The sequence below is a fragment of the Cetorhinus maximus genome, chromosome 11, assembly GCF_964194155.1.
Source record: "Cetorhinus maximus chromosome 11, sCetMax3.hap1.1, whole genome shotgun sequence".
NCBI lineage: Eukaryota > Metazoa > Chordata > Chondrichthyes > Lamniformes > Cetorhinidae > Cetorhinus > Cetorhinus maximus.
The window spans coordinates 78,428,483-78,451,693 of NC_135889.1; positions in this window are offsets into that span (position 1 = coordinate 78,428,483).

Genomic DNA, 23,211 nt, shown 5'->3' on the forward strand with positions numbered 1-23,211 from the left:
TTAAAATGGAAATCATTATTCCTTGACAAGGAAGATAGGGTTGATATGTTAGTTGCTTACAATTAAAATGATGCACAAACTATAAAATTGCAACCTTATCAACTTTGAAAATATTCATACATGTTTAATTGATATGCCAGGGAAAGGATTCGAGAGTTGTGTGCATATTGATGAACATTTTTGCGCAAAAGATTGCATTTTACAGGATATATAATTTTGTCATCATTTTTTGAGTAAAGGAAATGATGGATAAAGGAAACAAATCACACTGTGCACACTTGAATTAACTAAGAAAATGGCATAGCTATATATTATGATGCACAAGGTATCACAGTTGTGTGGGAAGGCTGGCTGGACTAAAGAGTCTATTCCTGTCTATCATTCTGATATGTACTAATAAAACTGGCTACTAACAAGAAAGTAAAAACATTCTTCACTACGTTTTGTTGCACTCATAACTTAAATTTTTAAGAAAATGTAACGCAAAATATGAATACCACATCTTGAAAAACTGCTTGCAATGAATTCACAAATAGAGCTAGGATTGAGATTCTGATCTTGATAAAACTGACATTCTATTTAATTTCATACATTCAGCTTGAGCTTTGTGAGAGCCAAACGATTTCAGTGACTGATGAATCACCTTTGTCATCCTCATGACGAAGTGGTAAGCCTACAGAAAGCTGAGCATTCTTGCTGTTGATCATTGTGCTCATAATATTCTCAACTATCATTTTTCAGAATGAAGAAAGTGCACTTGCAGGCAGGGAAAACACTTCAGATTCTAAAACTGCCACCTTTCATCATTCCGAGTTTGTCTTTGACAATGGTTGTTATGCATGAGAGTTGACTGAGTTTGACTACAAATTGAATATTTGTTGCCCTTGGATATTTTAGATCTGTGCTGCTACAGTAGTCTAGTAGCTATTGGTATGCTCAGTTTTGTAGGAACCTTTGACTATTTCTTTATATTGATGGTCCTTTTCATTTGGCAAATTATTGTTGAATTTTGTTGGACTTAATGTTGGCATGTTGCCTTTTTGATGTGCTACCTCATTGTGTCCTGGGAAGGTGTTTGTCAAAAAGAGACCGTTGGCAATATTATTGAATGAATGCTAAACATACTCATGTGATGTTCCTCTGTCCATTATTTTAATGCAAGCATTAACTCATTTGTTTTACACAGGTTGACAGTTCATTCAAAATAACAGAAAAATGAATTTTATTCAAACTTCTTAATCATTCTTCTATTAACATTAATTTCAGTAATTTCTGTGTCATCTTTTTCTGTGCTTCTTTATTTCTATAAGTGAACACAGCTCACTTGAAAGATAGAAAGTAGACAAAAGGTAATCCTGTGATCCTGCACTCCCAAGGGAAGCAGAGTTCCCAGAGATTATGGGCTTGAGAATTGGTGCCAAAAATTTTAGCCCTGACTCCAACCTGTGTTCCGGTTGGTTGCAGTTTCTCCATAGGGAATGTGAGATTGCAGAAGTAGCACACTGGTGAAATATGTGAAATCTATGATAAAGTTGCCAACACCAGAAAAATCCATTGGGAATTTTAGACCGTCATGAGCGTAAGAAGTTCCAGAGATATTATATATCTTATTATACCGTTGAAACCAGTTTTGTCCAGGAAAACTTCTGAGTAATGTAAATGCCAGAACCAGAATGAAAAATGTGACCCAAGCACACATTTTTAAGCATAAAAAATGATTCTTTCAGAATTTTGAGAAGACAACAGCCTTCCGTGGAGCTCTCAGTGTGCTAAGTGTTTACCTCCAAGTACTTAAAAGGCAGGATGTGTATCGTTGAAACGTCATGGTTTTCATAAAGCTCCAGCCCAGAGAAAAAATAAATATGAACATACGAAATAGGAGCAGAAGTAGGCCATTCGGCCCCTTGAGCCTGCTCCTATTAAATAAGGTCATGGCTGATCTGTTTGTGTTTTGAATTCCACATTCCCATCTACCCCTGATAACCTTTGATTCCCTTGCCCAACAAGAATTTATCTACCTCTGCCTTAAAAATATTCAATGACCCCGCCTCCACCGACTTTGGAGGGAGAGAGCTCCAAAGTCGCATAACCCTCTGAGAGAAAAAAATTCTACTTATCTCTGTCCTAAAAGGGCAACCCCGAATTTTAAACCAGTGTTCCCCAGTTCATCCTTTCCACGTCCACTTTGTCAATACCGTTCAGGATCTCATATACTTCAATCAAGTCACCCCTCACCCTTCTAAACTCCAGTGGAAACAAGCCCAGCTTGTCTAACCTTTTCTCATAAGACAATCTGCTCATTCCAGGTATCAATCTAGTACACCTCCACTGAACTGCCTCCCATACATTTACATCATTCCTTAAATAAGGAGACCAAAATTGCACACAATATTCGAAGTGCGGTCTCACCAATGCCCTGTATAACTGAAGCATAACATTCTTATTTTTATGTTCAATTCCTCTCATAATAAAGGATAGCATTCCATTAACCTTCTTATTTACTTGCTGTACCTGCATACTAACTTTTTGTGACTCATGCACTAGAACACCTAGATCCCTCCGCACCTCAGAAGTATGCAGCCGTTCTCCATTTAAGTAATACTCTGCTTTTTTATTCTTCCTGCCAAAGTGAACAACTTCACATTTTCCTACATTATACTCCATCTGCCAGATTTTTGCACACTCACTCAACCTATCTATATTTATCTGCAACCTCTTTATGTCCTCTTCACAACATAGTTTCCTACCTATCTTTGAGTCATCTGCAAATTTAGCTACTATGTCTTCACTCCCCTCAACTAAATCATTGATATAAATTGTAAAAAGTTGAGGCCCAAGCACAGAGCCCTGTGGGACTCCACGCGTCACATCCTGCCAATCAGAATAAGACCCATTTATGTGTCCAGCCAATCTTCTATCCATGCTAATATGTTACCCCCTACACCATGAGCTTTCATTTTCTGCAATAACCTTTGATGTGGCACCTTATCCAATGCTTTCTGGAAATCTAAGTACAGCATGTCTACAGGCTCCCCTTTATCCACAATGTATGTCACTCCTTCAAAGAACTCCAATAAATTGATTAAACATGATTTCCCTTTCACAAAACCATGCTGACTCTTCCCGATTACCTTGAATTTCCCAAAGTATCCAGCTATAGCCTCCTCAATGATCAATTATAACACCTTCCCCACATGCAACAAACTTAAAGTCTGAAATATATTATACTGTATGATTCCCAAAGGACTTCTATCTTATTCCAATTATTTATGCATAATGTTTAATGTGCAAAATATACAAAGTTTACAAGAACTATATGTACATATATATATATACACACATGTCTGCTCACCATCACTTCCACTTCACTCCTGCCTCAGCTTATCTGCTGCTGAAACTGTCAACAGTGCCTTTGTTATCTCGAGACATGATCATTGCAACACAAACACGGGGCAGAATTTTCCATTCTGGAGGCTAAGGGTGGAAGCGTCACAGATTTGCACCAAGTGCGGTAGCAGGCGATAAAAGGATGTTTTACCTTTCGGCCGCAATGGCGGGTTTTCAGGCCATGTCGTCCCACTCCCACATCATTCATTATGTGTTCCTGGGTGGTTGGTGAGATGCCTCTGATTTGCCCGCCTGACGTCACCTCAGGCCTTCACTAAACTGGGCGACATATTTAAAGGCCACACCTGCCCAGAGCTAGCATTCTTCAAGGGTCAGGAAGCTGCTGGGAACTGATGGCTGCCAAAGGGAGGAAACAAGCTACCCCCAGATTTAGTGATGCCTCCCTAGAGCGCCGACTGGATGCAGTGGAGGCCTGCCGTGACGTCCTCTACCCCCACTCTGGGCGAAGGCCAGCAAGTAAGGTCACCAATCCAGCATGGGAGGCAGTGGCGGTGGTGGTCAGTGCCAACACCCTGTAAAAGAGGACAGCCATCCAGTGCAGGAAGAGGATGAATGCTCCCAGTCATTCCACCTGGGTAAGTCATTTTTCTCATCACTCTCAACCCACAGACTCACAAACCCATCACACATCCACAGGGATCTCACACTTCAAGGGACAACACCACTAACTCTCAGACACACCCTCACATCTTCATCAGACTCATATCCACTGGAGCTCGCGTCCTCATCCCGACCATGGCTCCGCTCACCACACAAACATTCCACAAAGTGCCATGTGTCCTGCTCACACTCTCTCCATCTGTTTTCATGCAAGAGAAGCTGGCTGACAACAGCAGGGAAAGGATCCAGACCGGGGGTGTAGTGGCCCACACTCACTCACTTTGAGGAACGTGCCATCACGCTGACTGGTGAGGATGTAGATCGTGCCTGCTGCGACGGTGAGGTCGGTGGTGAACACCTACGTGAGGGTCCTGTACCACACCACCCCTCTCTCAATGTATCTGTGAGTGCTGTCTCTCCTGTTTTTGACTCTGTTGTTATGCTTTAGTTCACAGGTAGCTCTGCCAAGCGACCGACACCCTCGACCAGCCAGTCCCTCAGCTCCATCCAGGTCTGCAACTCCAGCAAAGAGGACACCTCCTCCATTGTAGAGCTGTAAATAAGCAGCTTGGAAGACCTGTCACAGCGCTTACCCACACCCTGCACCAGCACAGAGACACACACCTTGATGGGACCTAGATCTAGAGCAGGCTCAGGTTCACAACCTGGTGATCACTGCACAGACACGTATCTGCAGCAGGAGGAAGCAGGTTCAGGCAAGCTCCCTGGCACTCTGTCAGGTCCAAGTCAGATCAGGAGCCTCTGGATCAGGCCTTCCAATTCATCCTGGAGAGTCAGCAGAAGGTGGGGTAACATCACGCAGAGCTGTTGGAAGCCCTCAACAGTGTGGTTCTGAGTTGGAGGAGTGTATCCACTTGATCTCTGATGAAGTGGTACCCACATGCGTGTGTATGGAGTTCTCCATGGGAAGATGGCAGATGGCATGGAGACCCTCATCCAGCAGAACATGGAGAAGCGAATAGACCTGTACTCCATCGTGGTAGCCATGGGTGAGTTCCTACAGTGGCAACGCAAGAGGGAAATGGGGTATATCTAAGTTATTCCAAGTGCTCCTTCCCTCAAGGAGCTAGGTCGGGGCCCTCGGGCGCCTGGAAGGAGGAGGAGAGGCTGCTGGACACCCCTGGGTCAGCCACGCAGAATACTCAGAGGTTGTCCTCTCCCTCTGAGTCCCCTTTGCCTGTGACCCCCCTCAACCTTGTCTTCTGCACCACAGGGAGAGCAGCTGGCCCACAGGTGGGCAGCCAAAGCAAGCCGAGGCCCTCAAGGCCTTAGCTCTCCAGAGGACACATGCCGAAGTCATCATTGCACAGGCTGTTTCTAACCCTGCTCTGGATGTCAGGGCAGCACCTAGAAGAGGTGGTAGGCCTAGAAAAGTTAAATATTTCTGATCACAAGTGGTTGCATGGATGAACACATTTTGTCACTTTATAATCTGAAAATCTATTCAATTTCACTGAATAAAGTATAATGGTGTCTTTCAGCTTCATTTACAGGCTTCGCGATTCCTCTCCCTGCATTCCCCCCAACACCAGCAGCTCAGCTACATGTAGCCATACCGTGAGTGATTCTGGAACGAGGTGTGTGTGTGTGTGTGTGAGACAGGGCCTTTCGGAGCCTTGTGCAAGCACTGTCCCATGCACGCGGAGCATTCCTCCATCATACTCATCTCAATGTCCTGAGCATTTTCAATGCTGCCTGCTGGGGCTCTCTTTCAGTTGTCCATCTGAGCTGATCTGTAACTCCGCCCACCCACTGATCGCACTCCCATGCAGCACCTGTTCCCACCCAACGCGAGGCTCCTTTCACTTTCGATTTCAGAACCATGGTGGTTGTTAAGTATGTTTTCAGCTCCCGCATCCTCTTCCCACCCCCAGTCACCCATGTCCTTTCCACCATCACTGTCGAACGCCTGGCATGACGTTCCACCTCCCCACCATCACCTAGTAATCTGAACACTTTTCTTTCCAGGATGTTCCCGCGCAGAACACAAGATCGGCCTCCCCCAACTAGCCAGTGAGGGTGCATCCAGTAAACATCAAGATAGGACAATGACTGTGAGTGAACTTTAATGTATCAGCCTGTTTAGTCAATCACTAATTCTCTCTTATCTCTATTCCAGGAATGAGTAAGAGAAGGGGGTGGACTTCCTCGAGAAGGATACAGAGCCCCAGTCCCCAGACCACCTCCAAGGAGGAAGCAGACCTACCCTCAGATGAAGAACCGTCACTGTGTTCACCTACACCCTCCACTGGTGCAGAGACACAAACCTCGGCGGGACCTAGTTCTAGGGTAGCCTTGAGTTCACAATCTGGTGTTCACCTCACAGACACGGGTCCACAGTAGGTAGAGGCAGTGACATTTGAGATCTCCAACACTCAGAGGACTGCTGGACACCAGGCCCCTGCTGAGACTGAGTTCAATGATGAAGCTCTGGAATCGGGCCGAAGTTGGAAATGCAAAGGCGGGCAGGGGAACATCAGGCAGAGTTGTCAGATACTGTCAGCAGGCTGAAGTGACAGATGGAGGAGTCCATCCACACTCTGTCTGATGTCTTGGCTCTGGCATGCGAGCATATCCAAGCTTCCATTGGAAAAATGGCGGCCACCTTGGAGACCCAGGTCCAGCAGTTTCTGTTGGATTGGCGCTCAGACCTGCACTCCATCGCACTAGCCACCAGCAGTGGCTAGGCAGGAGGGGTGGGATGGGGCACTTCAACCTCCTGCCAGGTGCCCCTTCTCCTCAAGGAGTCAGGGGAGGGCCATCAGACACCCAAAGGGAGGAGGAGCGCCAGCCATGCACCCCCTGGGGGCATCCACCCAGGAAACTCCAAGGATGCCCTGCAGCTCCAATTCCCCTCTGCCAGTGACTCCATCAACTCCGACCTGGGTGCACCTGCACCGGAGCAGGGGACCCTTAGCAGGCCGGGACCCTCATGGCCTCGGACCGCCAGAAGACACCTGCTGAAGTCATCTCAGACAACAGGGCATAGCAGTCAGCAGGCTGCCTCCACCTCTGCTGCAACGTTGGGGCTGCACCAAGACCAGTGGTAGGATAAGAAAAATTAAGGCATTTTGAATGCACAATGATGGCACGGGATATCACTCGTTGCTTTGACTTTTCACTTCTGTAGATGTATGTTGCATTAAAATCTTTCTCCAAGGATTGCATTAATTCTCACACAATCTCACCACAGTGAGTCGCCTTTATTTCCACATCTGCTACATCAGCAAAGGTACATCCTGTGTGACAATGATAACTGGTCAATACACCTGTCAGCCTTAAATCTCAGACAGACATTATTTGGACTCAGCAGAATTGATAATTGAGGTTAGTGGTTATTCTGCTGCTTTCGCACTAATGTCTGTTGTTCATCGATGGCATAAATAGTGGTCGCGACTAACGTTATAATCGTTTCTCCAATGTGTAGTTTGCAATGGTGTTTAATTTATGAGAATGAGTTTTTGGAAAACGTAGTATTTAATCACCGAGCACCATAGGCTTCGATGCCTCTCTGCAGCTTGTTATCGCCTCTGTGTTTAAGGCTGAACCTCATTCCATTCTGAGTTCCCATTCTCCCCATGCACGGTGCTGAACTAGGGAAGTAAGGATCACTTGGGAATATTAAAAATGTCTGCAAGAGGGGTATGAGTGTGTGATGTCAGAGGTGTGTGCTCATCTTGATGAAGCCATCTCCTTACCTGTGAGGATCTTATTTTGCTCTTGGAGGGTTGCTTAGTGGTGATTTATGCGATCCTTGTGGAAAGGGACAGTGCACAATTTGAAATGGAATTCATTGTGTGACAGTGCACACATTGACTTGGGTACATAGAGAGGATTGGCCATTGTGAGCTGGACAATGTCGAGGACTGTCATGTACTGAAAGCGAGGCCTTTCCAAATCTCCTAAATCCTCAGCAGGGACTATGAAGGGAAGATGTTGTCACTGACTGCTGGGTCAGTACTGACTGGGCCACATTTCTCTAATGTAAAGGTGATCCAGGACAGAAACTTGTCAAGCTTCTGATGATTGCAGGGCCCTCAGTGTTTGTTGTTCAGAAATAGAGATAGTTTAAGTTATATTTGTATTTGTGGGTGTTAGGAATGAGTTTTAGCTTTGAAGTTTAAGTTTGATCTGTATTTTTGTATTTGTGTGTGAAGAAAAGGTCAAGTTGAGTTTTAATTTCACTTTAAAAGGTACCTGCATTTCTAATGAGTTTTACAACTCCTAAAGAGAAGTTAAGCAAACACAAGATTAGAAAAAAAACTATGCTATTACCTAGCAACAGGGGTCCAGAAAGGCAGCCCCTCTGTCCCCCCTGCACCATGCCCCCCCCTCCCAACACACACACACACACACATGCACACAAAAGCTAAAGAGACAGCAGTTTGAGTTCAGTTGGAAGAACAGGCAGGGTATGAAAAGGGACAGATAGCAAGTCCCATGCTAAAGAAGAAAGGTCCCAAGACCAAGGAGTGAGAACGAAATGGGAGAAAGTCCCAAGAAGACCTTCTAGTCAAAGGAAGGACAGGAACCTGGAAAAGGTCCTGTTAAGTGAAGTTAAGAGTGAGGAGCAAAGAAAGGCTCCAAGCTTCAAATTTAAAGAGATGAAAGCTGCAGGAAGTAGATTTAAAGTGAACACAGCTTGTGAGAAGTCAGAAGGTCCAAAGAGACAACTGAAGGTCTGTAACTCTTTGCTATGGGCATGTGAAGCAGTGGTGTCCTGTTGATGGCTGAGTCAGTGAGAGAGGGTGCGTGGAAGAAAGCTTGAATGCATGTAGTGATCCAGGGGAGAGGAATGTCAGAAGGAAAGTTGAAACCCTGGAGGTGGACCCTTGTGAAAGGCATCAGAGATAAAGTGTCAGTTTTTAAAAATTCTTTCACTGGATGTGGGCGTCACTGGCTAGGCCAGCATTTATTGCCCATCCCTAATTGTTCTTGTGAAGGCGGTGGTGAGCAGCTTTCTCGAACGTCTGCCGTCCATGAGGTGTAGGTACACCCACAGTGCTGTTAGGAAGAGAGTTCCTAACAGGAGGGGAACTTCCAGGTGGTGGTGTTCCCATGTGTCTGCTGTCCCGGCCCGTCTAGATGGTAGTGGTTGTGGGTTTGGAAAGTGCTGTCAAAAGATCCTTGGTGAGTTCCTGCAGTGCACCTTGTAAATGCACTGCTGCCACTGTGCGTTGGTGCTGCAGGGAGTGAATGTTTGTGGATGAAGTGTCAATCAAGTGGGCTGCTTTGTCCTGGATGGCGTTGGGCTTTTTGCGTGTTATTGGAGCTGCACTCATCCAGGCAAATGGAGAGTATTCCAGCATACTCCTGATTTGTGCCTTGTAGATGGTAGACAGACTTTGGGGAGCCAGGAGGTGAGCCGCTCACCGTAGAATTCCCAGCCCCTAATTTGTCCTTGAAGCCAAAGTATTTATATGGCTAATCCAGTTCAGTTTCTGATCAATGGTAACCCCCAGGGTGTTGATAGTGGGGGGTTCAGTGACGGTAATGCCATTGAATGTCAATATTCATTCATAAAGCTGATGAAGGGAGAAATTGAGTTCTCCTCATGCTGGTCTCTTTTGAGACATCCAAGCGCAAACTATTGAAGAATGTTATGTACGTTCGGGCCATGTTTCTAATCTGGTGTCATAATGACATGAGTGCATCCATGTGTGAACTGGCTTTTCAGACACTTGAAAGCTGCCATGCACACTGACTTAGTGATGCTGTGGTTGAAAGGACTGTACTATGTGGAGTTGCTTAAGGATATGCACTATTAAGGACCTTGTGGTGGAATGTGCTGCCTTGTATCTCTCCCCAGATGCACTCTGTGGATGACAAATGGGTGTCATTAGCCATATCTTCTGGGGGTACTCTATATCAGCGAGAAACCAACATTCTAAGTACTGAGGGCCCTCAAAGATCTGTGGGAGCTGCGAGAGAGTCAAGATGTAAGAGTCAAGAGAGCTCCCTGGGTACCTAGCAGGCCCTGCTTTCTGTGATCATAAATTAGTTGGACATTCAGAGAGTGAAATCCTTTTCCATTTATGAATCTCACAGGCTGCTGCCAGGGGATTCTCATGGCCACATGTGTGTAGTTGATGATGGTCTGCACTTGTGGGAAACCTGAGATTGCAGCTAATTCCACAGCTCTGGCTTCCTGGGTTGCTTCATCCATGCGGAACTGCATATAATGGCGAGCTCTACTGTCCGTGTTGATATTCCTGTTCCCCCCACTGATCCCTTCAATGCTGATATCCCCTTTTCCTTTGTCAATCTGACCCCTCCCCTTCTCAAGGCCACATGCACTCTTCCTTTTCGGGAATCCACCCCATGAGACTATCCAATACTCCCCCATGACTTTGCAGCTACCGACATAAAGAATACAGATGCCTCCCCTGAACATTACTGTGTTGTCTGTTTCCAATATCATCACAGACCCAGGACAGGCTCTTAAACACGCCCCCGACAACGTGGCCTCAGCCCAGGTCAAGCCTCTGAACCTTTCTCGGACAGTCTTTTAACTTTTACCGCCAAACAGTCTCACTCTTCCACTCTGTTCCTTGGCCACCCCTAGACCTGTCTCCTTCTCACCCTTCCCTCTTGTCTTGCCACCCCCACCGCCACCCCTCACCCCCCCCTACCCATCCTGCCTCCGTCTCACTTTTCCCTGCTGGTCATGCCTCCTGTGCCCAGCCTTGATGTAGCTTGTGCTATAGGCACCCGATATGTAGCAGTGATGATATTAAAGGAAGGCGAAACAGCATCTACTGACCTCCAGTGCACCCCTGGTATACAGTTGTAAAACAGAACATTCTAACTACTCGCTGGCAGTGAAGAAATTTTGGAGGGGCATGTGATTCCGGCGAGTTGACCTTCCTTTTAATGGGCATTCATGAGATTCAAATGAATGCAAATGGGGTTCCCAACATTGTTCTAGCCTTTTACCTGCTTTGAAAGCTGGGAGAACAAAATTCCAAACTGCTTTTCCACTGGCGAGAAACTGTCTCTTTTATTCACACCAAAGTTAGTGCCCCGCCCGCCACAATTCCTGCCACTAGTGGGAGCGAAAAATTCTACCCATGGTTGGCCTCCTATCTTCCACTCTCCATAAATGTGAGCTCATCCACTCATCATCTGATGCCCATATCCTAATTTGCACCAAGTCCCATTCATCCATCACATCTGTGCTCACTGTCTTAAGTTCGTTCCCAGTCTGGCAATGCCTCAATTTTTAAATTTTCATCTTTGCTTTCAGATTTCTGCATTACCTTGCACCTTCCTATTGGTGTGCCACCCTCCAACTCTCTGTGATCTCTGCACCCCTCTAATTCTGGTCTCTTGTACATTTTGAATTTTAACTGCCCCACCATTGGCGACCGTGCCTTTAGTTGCCTAGGTCCTAAACTCTGGAATTCCTTCTCTAAACCTCTCTGCCTGTCTACCTCTTCCTTTCTTTAGGATGTTCTTTGAAATCTGATTCTTTCACCAAGCCTTTGGTCATTGTCCTAATATCTCCTCGTGTGGCTTGGTGTTAAATTTTGTTTGATAACGCACCCAAGATGTACCTTGAAGCATTTTACTACATTATAGGTGCAATATAAATGCAAGTTGTTTTTGTTGTTATAGAGGGGCCTATGTAAATGTTTTATGTTATGAAAGGTGCATAATTGATTATATTATGCCAAAAACATTGTGGCCTAGAAATTGCTGTCACTGTATATTGTCCATTCCTGGTGGCTTTCTCAAGAATGATCTCCTCCCTGCTAATCTGTGATATTGCTATGTGTAAGTAATGCAGGTTGATCAATGCAATAGCTGCTCCTACAAAGCATCATTTAAATGACATCAGCAACCATTGAAATCATTAAATTTGCACACTGGGAAAGCTGGACAAGTATTAGCACTGTGAAATTCCAGGAAAATAGGGGCTTCTCAAGCTCAATTTTCTCATTTCCATGATGCAATGCTTGAGAATTGTCTTATTATGGATACAGGCATATTTTCTTCAAATGTGGCTGGCATGTTAAGACATTTAGGAGAAGGATCAATACTGTCTGTGCATCTGAAGGGACCTGGATACAGGTAAGGAATAAGATAACTGACCTGAGGAAAGTTGCCAAGGTCAGCCTACAAAACAGCTTTCAATGCTAATTGACTATCCAAAGTGTGCATGCCATGAAGCTTTCCTTCCCAATCTGTGACTTATTGCTGCCTCACCCCATTCATATGAGCTTATCCTGTGCTGGCCTACTTGACCACACACACACAACAATTATAATCAACAATGTTGAACTAAAAGTGCTGACAAACTGAAATGTTAATAGGGCTTCAGATAGGAAATCCCTATAAACTAGCTGTATGATGCATATCATTTACTGACACATTATTCAGTGTGCAGGTTAGGCAGATGTTTGTCAGTGTATATGGCCCTGGAACTAACATTTCACTGCTTGTAGGGCCAGTTGGCACATAATATAAGGGAACTGACTGGAACTGGAAGCCCTTGACTCTATTTGAGAAGATTATCCTGCATATCATTGAGAGTACTGATAGAATAAGGGGACTGGGGTGAAGCTATAAAATTTCACTAAGCTCAGAGCGAATAATAGCCTGGCTGATACACGGGTATGGACTTAACCAATGTAGCATCACACATGGAATAGAGCAATGCATATATTGTTTGAAATTTTTTTCTTCAAACCAACATTATGGTTTTAATAGACTGGGAGAACAGTGTGACACTCCCAGATCCTTATGCAAAACAGCATCTCACGACATTCTATAAAAATATCAATAACTTCAGTAAGCATCACAACAGCCACACATATCCCATAATGAGCTTGAGAAGTTTGAGATAGGTTAACTACAGTGCAAGGGTCAGGAAGACCATGTGAGAATGGCAGATGATGAGCTCAGCTCAATTGTCTAGGGATTAGGACATATTAGGGCTGGATTTTTGGTCCCGAGTCGAGTAGTGGGAGTTAGGAAATTTCCCGGCTTGCCGCGCTTACCTCAGGAAATTGTACCCCAAATGGGGGGATTTTTCATTTCCGGGGCTGGGGCATGTGCAAGTGTGGGATGGAGTCTGACTCGTCACCCCTGGACGTGGATTGGAGGTGGTCACAAGAGCTATTGAGTGCTGAGGCAGGCTTTTTAAAAGGCCCACCTTGGTTCTCTGGGACTTCATCCCAATTGTTTTGTGAAATATTAGGCACTCTAGCCCTCACCCCTCACACCTCCTCACTCCCACCCACTCCCCATGACCACTCATACTCTCGAAGCTCATTCATGCCTCCCACCACCCACATGGCCCTTTACAACTCATGGCACTTCTATGATCATTCACCCAGTATGCACTCTGTACAGATCTAATGAAGCTTATTGTAACAATGACATTTGTGGAACTGCTTAAGAAACAACCCATTCATAATTTCCTTTTAAAAAATCTCCTATCACTATAACCCTATAAAAATGTCAATCAACCAGAACTTTCAGCTGTTAGTCAAGTCTCATTATGGATGCTTCGCTGAGAGCCCAGACTCACATAAAAGTTTTCACCTTGTTGACACAGGTGCACGGAAGGGAAAACATTGCTTGATTGACAGCTTTATGAGTTGTTTCCCCTTAGATTCATTTTATTAATGGCTCAATGTTTATTTACGCAAGATGTCAAGTGCTTATAGTTTCTGCTACTGATACTTTAAAGGTTTGGTTGATTGACACTTTTATGGGGTTGTAGTAGCAGCAGCTTTTTTAAAAGAAAATTATGAATGGGTGTTTTTTAACTAGTTCCACATATGACATTGTTACTATTAGGTTCATTGGATCTGTACAGAGTGTATACTGAGTGAATGGCCATGGAAGTGCCATAAGTTGGCAAGGGGGCTATAAAGGGCTATGGAGGCAAGTGGTGGGGGGGGGGGGGGTCATGTGTTGGCATGGATAAGAACTTTTGAAGTTATCTTTCTGAACCCATACTATGGTCATGACTCCTCTGAGGGGCTGTGAACCATGAGCCCTTGTGAAGCTGGTCTGGCTCCACAAAATTGCAGGGTTTAGGAGGTGCTGACCTCAGCCAAGCCATGCGTGCAGGGTGCAGGCTCGCTGCTCGCAACATTCTCCCACACCAGCAAAAATTGGCAGTGCCGGGAATTGGGGGTGGGAATCTCAGAATCAGGTCACACCTTCCATTTTTAACGATCCATGGAGTCTCCATGACTCCTCAAAAATCTGGCTAATTGTGGCTGCTTATGAAAGTGGATGGATTTCTGGGCAAAAGTCTCCACTGTAGTAGTATTTTGAGTCATGCAAAAGATCTTGAAAACGTTCTGGCTAGCAGAGCCAAAGAGTCTATTCGTTGCACCTGTACAGTTGTTGGTGAATGGCTAGGTGTACTGCTGGAACACAAGGCATCTCAAAGTGCGGCAGCGCCCTCAGTAGCACAGGTCCTTTGTATCCTCAGAGTATCTCTCATGAATATTCAGACTAATGTTGTTATGGAAGTTTCAGGCTCTAATTTGCAAGAAGCTCACTTATCCATTTTTAGCATGCTGAATTCTGAGAGTCTTGACACAGGAATTAACAGGCCTCACTACTGACAGTAGGGTCTTGTCCCATGTAAATCTGTAAATCCGTAAGCAGCTGAGGAAGTGCCAGCAGCAGGGTCATGTCTTGAGTTGGTACTGTGAGGGTGTGTGATGTCACACAAGGTAATGCCTCATCCATCCCATCTAGCATCCTGCACAAGTACCAGAATTCAGTCAGCCACAGCAATTTACATGCTGAATCTGTTACAAGGTCATCACCAGAATTATCATGAGGAAGCACAGATCAGCCTGAATTTTTACTGACTCCCAGTGAAATCCTGCAGTCAGGCAGCACAGCTGCTCCTTCCACACTGGAGTCACTTAGGAGAATTCATAGGTTAGGGATTAAATGCAATACATTGGCATTAAAGGAAAGCACAACAAAGAACAAAACAGTAACTTTACTCACATATAACACAAAATAGGCTAATAAGCTAGTTGTACTGTATTTAACTTTGTCCCCCTTATTTCTAATTATGTGTAGTGGGGTAGCAGCATATCAAACAATAGCCATTGATGATTGTTCAGTAAGTCCAAAGGACACTGTTGCAGAAGGTGCTTTGAAACATATCTTGATTTACATGTGGACAGGAGGATACCATAAAGGACAATTCAGCCATTTAACCAAGTGTGTCTTGGCTGAGTGCCTAGTGCATCAGTCTGAGCTGTTTCAGTGCTATTCCTGTAGCTATATCCTCTTAGTAAGTATTTACTTCTGCTCCGGCCTTGATTCTCAGTTTGCTTTTTTTTCCCCATTGTTTAAGATTCGTGGTATAGCAAAGTTTGAAGTGTGCAGTACGTGACCATGATCTTGGAGATCCTGGGAGGCTGTACTTTAAGGCCATACTTCTACGTGCCAATGAAGATCTTGATAATTGTATGGTCTACATTGTATGTGTATTCTGACTCCCTCCATGGTTGCATCAAGGATATCATTTGCCTAGCTGGAAAGAATATCCTTCATATTCATGGAAGTATCCTTCTAGTCTCCCTTCATTTTCAAATAAACCAGGCTCAGGTAATTATCATAAGAGAAAGGCATAATGCTACTCAGCAGGCCTGGCAACAGCTATGGAGAGGGAACCAGATTGATCTGAAACACTAGCTCAGATTCTTTCTCCACAGATGCAGTCAGACCTGCTGTGTGTTTCTATCGTTTTCTGTTTTTATTTCAGATTTCCAGCATCTGCAGTATTTTGCATCATTTTAAACAAGCATTGACTTATGTATAATGTCTGCAATCTTTGATCATCTGTGCTTGGTGAAGAAGATTCATTTTCTGATCATGTCGGCCATTCTATTGTGTTTAGGGCATAAGGTTGTTACATGAGTGCCATCAACTTGCAGGAAATGCAGCAGATGTGTTAAGTTTACCATTGCCAGGCAGTGAGTAAGGAGGTAAAGGTGTTGGGCCTGCTAAATACATAGCAGACATAGTCAGCAAATTGGCTGATTTTTTTCTCTGCTGGGAAGAGGCAGAGAAATAAAATTTCAAGTCACCTTGACCAGAACAGGTCATGCCCCCTATAATTGAGGTCTCCTTGAAGCAGATGGCAAAGTTATGAAACCAACTTGTTATAAATCTAAACATCATGCATGCCAATATAAAAAATTATCTTTCAACTCAAACATATCCTGAACTATAGATAGGCAGTATATTGAAAGTGCAGTGGGGCATGTGTCTGTCATAAGTAAGTTGCAAGTACACCCAACATCCTGGGGGTTACCATTGACCTGGAACTGAACTGGACTGACTATATAAATGCTGAGGCTACAAGAGCAGGTCAGAAGCTGGGAATTCTGCAGCATGTAACTCACCTCCTGACTTCCTAGAGCCTGTCCACCATCTACAAGGCACAAATCAGTATGATGGAATACTCTTCACTTACTTGAATGAGTGCAGCTCCAACACCACTCAAGAAGCTCAACGTCATTCAGGACAAAGCAGCATACCCACCAATAGTCATTGATGATCATTCAGTAAATCCAAAGGACACTGTTGCCGAAGGTGCTTTGAAACATTTACATGTGGACAGGAGGATACCGCAAAGGATAGTTCAGGCATTTAACCAAATGTTTCTTGGCTGAGTGCCTTGTGCATCAGTCTTAGCTGTTTCAGTGCTATTTCTTGACTGGCACCCTATCCACCACCTTAAACAATCACTTCCTCCACCACTGACTCATAGTGGCAGCAGTGTGTATTATTTACAAGATGCACTGTGGGAAGGCTCCTTCAACAGGACCTTACAAACATATGACCTCTACCACCTAGAAGGACAAGGGCAGCAGATGCATGGGAACATCACCACCTGCAAGTTCCCCTTCAAGCCACACATCGCCCTGAGGTGGAACTACACTGCCGTTCCTTCACTGTCGCTGGGTCAAAATCCTGGAACTCCCTTCCTAACAGCACTGTGGATGTATCTACATCACATGGATTGCAGCGGTTCAAGAAGGCAGCTCACCATCACCTTCTCAAGGGCAAATAGGGATGGGCAATAAATGCTGGCCTAGCCCGTGACGCCTGCATCCCATGAATGAATGAATAAAACATTTCACCATTTACATGGTGGATTTTTGGTGGCAAACATTGTTTGAATTTTCTCTCATTTCAATAAGTCCGTTATGGGCTATGTATTGGCAATCTTTGTTTCTGAGTGGGATTTAAAAATTGTTTACAATTACTTTAAAAATGTTTAAATGTCTTCCCCTCCAGTACATGTTGACATTCTTCTCCCCCCACTTTCTTCAGTTCTAATGGAAACACCTTTATTTCAATCCAGATCATGCTGCCACTTTTCTCCCTCTTCAGTTTCTGATGACACTCCTCTTCCTTCTCCATCTAATTGCATGCCATCTTCTCTGTCCCTTCCCTCAGCTGATCCTGGCATTCTTTTATCCTTTCTTCTTTCGGTCCAAATTGGCACCCTTCTCTCCTTCTTCCCTACATCCACTCCATTTCATTTCAGTAGTCTTCTTTTCCTCTCCTCCTCCCAATTAGCACTTTCCTTCTCCAATTTATTCTCATTGCTCCTATCTGTTGCTGCTGTTGAAATGGAGCAGACTCAGTTGCTCACTGTGAGTAGGAATGCCAAATCTCACAAGACTTTAGTGAGGTCAGGAATTCCCACTCACTTCTTCCCCCATGCCTGCACCCCCCCCCCCCCCCCCCCCCCCCACCACTTCAGGTACTGTTGAAGTTTATTTTATAATTTATTGCTGGTTGGTAGTTCACTGTCATTCTGCACCAGTTTCCGGTGCAGACATGATGGCCCGAATAGCCTCCTTCTGCACTGTAGCAATTCTGTGACTCTGATTGTCTGAGTTTCAGTCATCCAGCTTTGCTACTTTCAGTATGCTTTAAAGTTCAGGCCACAAGTTAAGTGACAGAAGCACAATTTAAGAGCTGGGCGTGGAAATAAAGTGTAATGGCTTGATGGGTGACCTCCATGAAGTGCAGCAAGTTTAAATCCCTATTGATGTTTGGCTGCAAGCCCTGACAAGGAGACGCCAGGGCCAAAGCACTGTCTATCCATGTAAAACATGGAGATATGGTGGGTGTCATTTTTACAGTGCTGACAGTACACATCTGATGGCATTTGACATCCTTGGCCATCCTCCTTTGCTCCTGCCCATCCCCATCTATTATGTCAAGTGACAGGGGAGCACTGAAAGGAATCCCCACCACTGAGTATCACCTACCAGCAAAAGATGATTGACAGTGTGGCTGTTAAATTTCTGATTCCCAACCTGCATGAACTTCGCCGAGTTTGACCACCCATTTCACATGGGTAATGATTAGCATGTTGCACATGTGGGGAATGAGGACAATAACTTTGCAAACTCCCTCTGTGAGTATCAATATTGACCAGATTTGCATGACAAATAACCTTAACCGTTTGAATGTTAAAGCACATCGCTCACTGCAAAGTCATGCAGCATTTTTGTAACAGGCACGAAATGCAGAAACTTCAAATTGGTGATTTTTCCTATCCCCCCTACACAATTGCTGTTGCCATGATGTAGCAGTTCCTAGACTCATAGCTGAGTTTTCAAACACAAGCATATATACTTTTTTTATTGTATGGAATTAAGATACATGCCACTTTCTATAAGCTAATCAATATCATTTAACTTAAGTTAGGGACTAAATATTCTAAAGTTTGAAAATAAATTGACCAAAATACTTGTTTTATAAGAAATTATAACATAAATGAACATTGTTGATGCGATATATAGCACCTTAACTTTAACAAACCTTGTAATTTATTCTGAATTTCCTTAGTAGTCTACATTTTCCTATATCTTTCATGAGAACTTCAGGAATGATGCAGCACACCATTTACACAGATTGTACAAATTCGTTTTTGGTGATTTCTAAGAGAGAAGTTTGTTTTTTATGTTATAAATAATAAATAGCACATTACTGATTAAATGTAAAATATTATTTTCCCCCTTATCCATTGTATGTACACATGGTCCATTCTGCTTCACTGCCTTAATATGAGCATGCTTATGTATATTACTGATTTCATTGTCTGAGGACTGCTCAGCTGGAAATGAAACATGCATTTCCTCTGCTTCAACAGCCACACAAAATATGAAGGAACAATACATGGCATATTCAAAGAATGAATACACTTCAAAGCAAGCAATCATCTTTCCATGATGTGTTAAAATTTTACAGGAGTCAGTCAGGTTGAAATAAATTCCAATCGGTAAATTCAAATCATAGTGGAGGTTGTCTGGAGCCACATTTATACTGACATCATTTGTTCCCAACCAGCTGCTTTGGTGGGGAAACCTTTCCTTCATCAAGCTGATTTCCCAAGGGAAAGGGGCTTATACATAGTACTGCCTACTGTGACAGGCTAATAACATTTAGATGTGCATATATAAAATTACACTATGGTTAGTCCAAGTAAGGGAAGCAAGTAAAAAGACCAGCAATTGAAATGCTACTTATCACTTGAACAACTGACTCCAATGCAACTTATTCTTACTGTACAAGCTTTATAAAGAATACAACTGTTGGATGTTTCTCCATGTTGTACCCCCTTACCCCATTTTTAAAGGCAATTTTGTGTTTTGAAAATATTTCACAGATGCTAGAATTGTTGTAAGCAACACAAAATATCCCTTAGGAATTTTGGAAGTAATAGAAAAGGAGCTCATTATTAAAGCTCAGAGCAGTACAAAGGGAACATTTAGGCTATGCTTTATCTGATCTGACTTGAGTGCCAATGATGGAAATGTTTTGAATGTGAAGTGCTGATATCCCTAACTTTTATAAGTATTCACAAAACATATACATTTAAATTGATCAAAAGAAGCAGAAAATCAGATGTCTTCTTGGTGGATTTTTTAAAAAAAAGGAAATCTGGGGGCTTCTAGACAGAAAATGCTTTTTTTTTGTATTTGTACATAAATGTTTCTAAAAATAGTAACTGTTGCTTCCTAAACAGTTTGCCATCTGTTCCAATTAGCGCAGGAATGTTGTACAAATAATCCTTGAATATGGAATTTCTTTCAGTGTCTAGAAAGATCCAGCTGTACCATATGATAAAACTTAAATACAGAGCATATCAGGACTGACAGCAGTGAACTTTACCTGCAGAAGAGTCACTGGAGATAGGATTGCCATCTGAAATACAATTGAACTACATTTGTTGAAAGCAGCATGATTGGTGAAAATTCAAGAACAGTAACATGTAGCAAGATTTACACTGATCAAAGGTGTTTTATTTTATTAACCTCGACAAATGTTTAGGGCTTGTAAAGCACCTTGTGAATCCATAATTATTTCTCTTAAGTGGTAAGATCAGTCCTATAATTGTATCAAACTAGAGATAATTTTTACTTACCTCTTCAATTGACCCCCATCAGGCAACTCTGACCACTGCTCTGACCTTCCAGTGTCGCATAGCGCTATAGAGATTTACACTTTCGCCACAAAGAACTATGGAGTATACTTTGGTAAGCAGAGGTAAACTAGGCTCTGTGGCCATAACCAGGCGTCAAAGCTCATTTCTTTCACTGCTGAGATACTTCAGCAGTAAGGGAGCTCTCAAAACTCAGCACACACACACATATACGGTCAGTAGAATTGCCAGAAGACTCTGAACCTGTAACTTGTGGCGTTGAAGGTGGATTCTCCAGCATTGTAGCACAGGAATGTCATCCACAATGGGACTAAACCTTGAAAAGAACCTTGGGGAGTTTTTGTCTTCTTATCTGCAGCTGGACTGGGCTTGTTTGCTCCTACAGGCGGCCCTGGATCGACTGGGTCATGTTATTCATTGTAGTTCATTATTCCTCATGGAGAGGCTTGTTTTTACACGTTTCAGGAGCTGAATCTCTCCCCTTTTCAGTGTGAGAACTTCCAGTGAGATTGTCTTTATCAAGTGTGCAAAAATATGCAACTGCAGAACATCTCTTATCAGCTCTGATAAGATTGTTTCTCTTAAAGGATTACATTCTTTGAACAATTCAAATCCAGTTTGATTTTCCTTTTTTATTATAATAATAGTTTTCGGTTGTATTGAGAAATTCACCCTTTTCTTTGGCAAAATTATTATTTTGGAAGATTGATTTAAATTTGAGACACATTTCTTATGAGTTTCTACTTTCTGTCACTCTGACTGCCATGGAAAAGTGTAACAATTTCCTTAATTCAGAAGGAAGCCATTCTGCCCATTGTTTTTGTGCCAGCTCTTTGAACAGCTCTCTCATTAGCTCAACACCCCTGTTCTGTACCCATAGCCCTGCAATTTTTCCTTTTCAAATATATATATATCCAATTACCTTTTGAAATTTACTACTGGAGATGCTTGCTGAATTTGGAACTACATTCCAGATCACAATTTGTTGCATAAGAGCAATCCTCCTTCTGACATGTTTGCCAATTATATAAAATCTGTGCCCTATGCTAACTGACCCTTCTGCCGGTGGAAACAATTTCTCCCTCTCTACTCTCTCAAAAGTCCTCATAATTTTGAACATTTTTATTAAACCTTCTCTTAACATTCCCTGTTCTAAAGAGGACAATCACATATTCTCTAGTCTCTTCACATAACTGTATGATTTTGATCTCCTCTGCATTCTCTCCAAGTCTTTGACAATCTTGTTCAAGTGTGGTGTATTGGACACAATAATTTAGCTGAGCTAGGGCCAACCAGTGATTTATAAATGTTTGATCTAATTCCCCTGCTTTTATACTTTATGCTCCTATTTATAAAGCCAAAAATCCTGTATGCTTTTTAACAACCTTACAAACTTGTCCTGCTCCCTTCAAAGATTTGTGTCCATTAACCTCCAGGTTTCCCTGTTCCTGTACTCATTTTAAAATGGTACCATTTTATTTATATTACCTCTCCTTATGTTTTCTTCCATAAGGGATGACTTCACACTTCTCTGTGCTAAATTTCATCTACCATGTGTCTGCTAATTTTACCAATCTGTCCATGTCTTTATGAAGGCTGCTATTATCCTCATCACTCTTTACTGCAATTTCCAGCTTTATGCTATTTGTATACCTTGAAATTATGCTTCCTATACCCAGGTCCAGGTCATTAATGCATATGAAAAAGAGCAGTAGTTGTAATACTGCCCCCTGGATTTACTACTGTGTATTCCTTTCAGTTTGATAAACAAATTATAAAATTCGTATATACATAGCTTTGATTAGTAGGTTCCTTGATTTTCACATACGCTACAATAAGTAATAATAATACAATAAAACTAGGCATGATGTTGAATAGGTAGGAAACATTTTATTTTCAGATTTCAGCTTTGAATTCTCTAAAGTATGGACTTTTCCAAGAGACACGTTTAAATACTGCTAACTGCTGCCTAAGGCTTGAGTTTCCCTGGACTGACAGACTATACACATGCACAACTTAACACCAGAAAAATGATGACAGGACACAAAACTCCCCCTCAGTCTTGCTGGAGAGCTCAAACTAGATCAATCTATAAACCTTCACTATATGTACAGTCAGTACTAGGCCAGTGGGTAAATGTAAAATCAACCTATATTTGTGTAGCAGTGCTTCCAGTCATAAATGACAGCTGTTAGCTGGAATGATGGTAGGTATTCATCTGGGATAGGTATTCATGGAGGATCAGTTTGTCACTTATTCCCAGTCAGCCTCAATTAGTATGTAGCTGCACAGATGGCAGTCACTTGCCAAGCAGAATGGTGGGAAATTAATTGCTAGATACAGAAAAGAGCATGAATCTGAGGACAATATCTCCCTCTGTGCATGGGCATTGCCTCTTTAAAGGGCAAAGCGTATTCAAAAGTGAGTATTTGAATTGGCCTCAATACATCACTACCCATACGATACCCCTTGATTCAATGCAAAAATAGTAGAATTTTGTCAGTTAAAATGTTAGAAGATATGATGAGAAGTAGCTGTATCACACAATATGAAAATATAGAGTCAGTGTGTTTGGTCTACTCATTATTCTTGATGTTAAACTCTATTAATTGGATTTTCACAATGCCATGTATTTAACAAATTAACTCTTTGAACATCATGAAAATCTTGACTTAACTGAGCTCGACTTGTTCTAGAAGATGTTGAATGGTTAGCAACTTCTT